This window comes from Daphnia magna, linkage group LG3 (genome assembly GCF_020631705.1).
Source record: "Daphnia magna isolate NIES linkage group LG3, ASM2063170v1.1, whole genome shotgun sequence".
In the NCBI taxonomy this organism is placed as follows: Eukaryota; Metazoa; Arthropoda; class Branchiopoda; order Diplostraca; family Daphniidae; genus Daphnia; species Daphnia magna.
In genome coordinates this window covers 13763609-13766668 of record NC_059184.1, presented here as the reverse complement: position 1 = coordinate 13766668, position 3060 = coordinate 13763609, and positions in this window count along the sequence as shown.

Sequence of the window (3060 nt, the reverse complement as noted above, 5' to 3'; positions counted from 1 at the left end):
GGCTAGTTTAACCAGAAAACCATTAACTAAATCGAAATCAGCGTTTAATTTCGATTATATCGTGTGATTTTTGGAGAATTTGAAGAGATGTCGTTTTTGGCCGATTTTGGCAAAAGTGGGAAGGCTATACCCTTCCCACTTTTTCATTTTTGGCCAAATTTCAAATTAAGCTTAAAATACATGATTTCGATTCAGAATTGAATGAAAATCACGGAAATCAGGCTTATTTTTCTATTGTTCTTATAGTTTTTTATTTAAACGTTAAAAACCACAAATTAAGTTGGTGCGCTAACAGCACTGTCTTCGTTAATTTTTAAAACGGCTAGTTTAACCAGAAAACCATTAACTAAATCGAAATCAGCGTTTAATTTCGATTATATCGTGTGATTTTTGGAGAATTTGAAGAGATGTCGTTTTTGGCCGATTTTGGCAAAAAGTGGGAAGGCTATACCCTTCCCACTTTTTCATTTTTGGCCAAATTTCAAATTAAGCGGAAAATACATGATTTCGATTGAGAATTAAATAAAAATTACAAAAATCATGTTTATTTTTCTATTGGTCTTATAGTTTTTTATTTAAACGTTAAAAACCACAAATTAAGTTGGTGCGCTAACAGCACTGTCTTCGTTAATTTTTAAAACGGCTAGTTTAACCAGAAAACCATTAACTAAATCGAAATCAGCGTTTAATTTCGATTATATCGTGTGATTTTTGGAGAATTTGAAGAGATGTCGTTTTTGGCCGATTTTGGCAAAAGTGGGAAGGCTATACCCTTCCCACTTTTTCATTTTTGGCCAAATTTCAAATTAAGCTTAAAATACATGATTTCGATTCAGAATTGAATGAAAATCACGGAAATCAGGCTTATTTTTCTATTGTTCTTATAGTTTTTTATTTAAACGTTAAAAACCACAAATTAAGTTGGTGCGCTAACAGCACTGTCTTCGTTAATTTTTAAAAACGGCTAGTTTAACCAGAAAACCATTAACTAAATCGAAATCAGCGTTTAATTTCGATTATATCGTGTGATTTTTGGAGAATTTGAAGAGATGTCGTTTTTGGCCGATTTTGGCAAAAGTGGGAAGGCTATACCCTTCCCACTTTTTCATTTTTGGCCAAATTTCAAATTTTAAGCAAAATACATGATTTCGATTCAGAATTGAATGAAAATCACGGAAATCAGGCTTATTTTTCTATTGTTCTTATAGTTTTTTATTTAAACGTTAAAAACCACAAATTAAGTTGGTGCGCTAACAGCACTGTCTTCGTTAATTTTTAAAACGGCTAGTTTAACCAGAAAACCATTAACTAAATCGAAATCAGCGTTTAATTTCGATTATATCGTGTGATTTTTGGAGAATTTGAAGAGATGTCGTTTTTGGCCGATTTTTGGCAAAAGTGGGAAGGCTATACCCTTCCCACTTTTTCATTTTTGGCCAAATTTCAAATTAAGGCTTAAAATACATGATTTCGATTAGAGAATTAAATAAAAATTACAAAAATCATGTTTATTTTTCTATTGGTCTTATAGTTTTTTATTTAAACGTTAAAAACCACAAATTAAGTTGGTGCGCTAACAGCACTGTCTTCGTTAATTTTTAAAACGGCTAGTTTAACCAGAAAACCATTAACTAAATCGAAATCAGCGTTTAATTTCGATTATATCGTGTGATTTTTGGAGAATTTGAAGAGATGTCGTTTTTGGCCGATTTTGGCAAAAAGTGGGAAGGCTATACCCTTCCCACTTTTTCATTTTTGGCCAAATTTCAAATTAAGCTTAAAATACATGATTTCGATTCAGAATTGAATGAAAATCACGGAAATCAGGCTTATTTTTCTATTGTTCTTATAGTTTTTTATTTAAACGTTAAAAACCACAAATTAAGTTGGTGCGCTAACAGCACTGTCTTCGTTAATTTTTAAAACGGCTAGTTTAACCAGAAAACCATTAACTAAATCGAAATCAGCGTTTAATTTCGATTATATCGTGTGATTTTTGGAGAATTTGAAGAGATGTCGTTTTTGGCCGATTTTGGCAAAAATGGGAAGGCTATACCCTTCCCACTTTTTCATTTTTGGCCAAATTTCAAATTAAGCTTAAAAATACATGATTTCGATTCAGAATTGAATAAAAATCACGGAAATCAGTCTTATTTTTCTATTGGTCTTATAGTTTTTATTTTAAACGTTAAAAACCACAAATTAAGTTGGTGCGCTAACAGCACTGTCTTCGTTAATTTTTAAAACGGCTAGTTTAACCAGAAAACCATTAACTAAATCGAAATCAGCGTTTAATTTCGATTATATCGTGTGATTTTTGGGAGAATTTGAAGAGATGTCGTTTTTGGCCGATTTTGGCAAAAGTGGGAAGGCTATACCCTTCCCACTTTTTCATTTTTGGCCAAATTTCAAATTAAGCTTAAAATACATGATTTCGATTCAGAATTGAATGAAAATCACGGAAATCATGTTTATTTTTCTATTGGTCTTATAGTTTTTTATTTAAACGTTAAAAACCACAAATTAAGTTGGTGCGCTAACAGCACTGTCTTCGTTAATTTTTAAAACGGCTAGTTTAACCAGAAAACCATTAACTAAATCGAAATCAGCGTTTAATTTCGATTTATATCGTGTGATGATTTTGGAGAATTTGAAGAGATGTCGTTTTTGGCCGATTTTGGCAAAAGAAAGGGGAAGGCTATACCCTTCCCACTTTTTCATTTTTGGCCAAATTTCAAATTAAGCTTAAAATACATGATTTCGATTCAGAATTGAATGAAAATCACGGAAATCAGGCTTATTTTTCTATTGTTCTTATAGTTTTTTATTTAAACGTTAAAAACCACAAATTAAGTTGGTGCGCTAACAGCACTGTCTTCGTTAATTTTTAAAACGGCTAGTTTAACCAGAAAACCATTAACTAAATCGAAATCAGCGTTTAATTTCGATTATATCGTGTGATTTTTGGGAGAATTTGAAGAGATGTCGTTTTTGGCCGATTTTGGCAAAAGTGGGAAGGCTATACCCTTCCCACTTTTTCATTTTGGCCAAATTTAACAG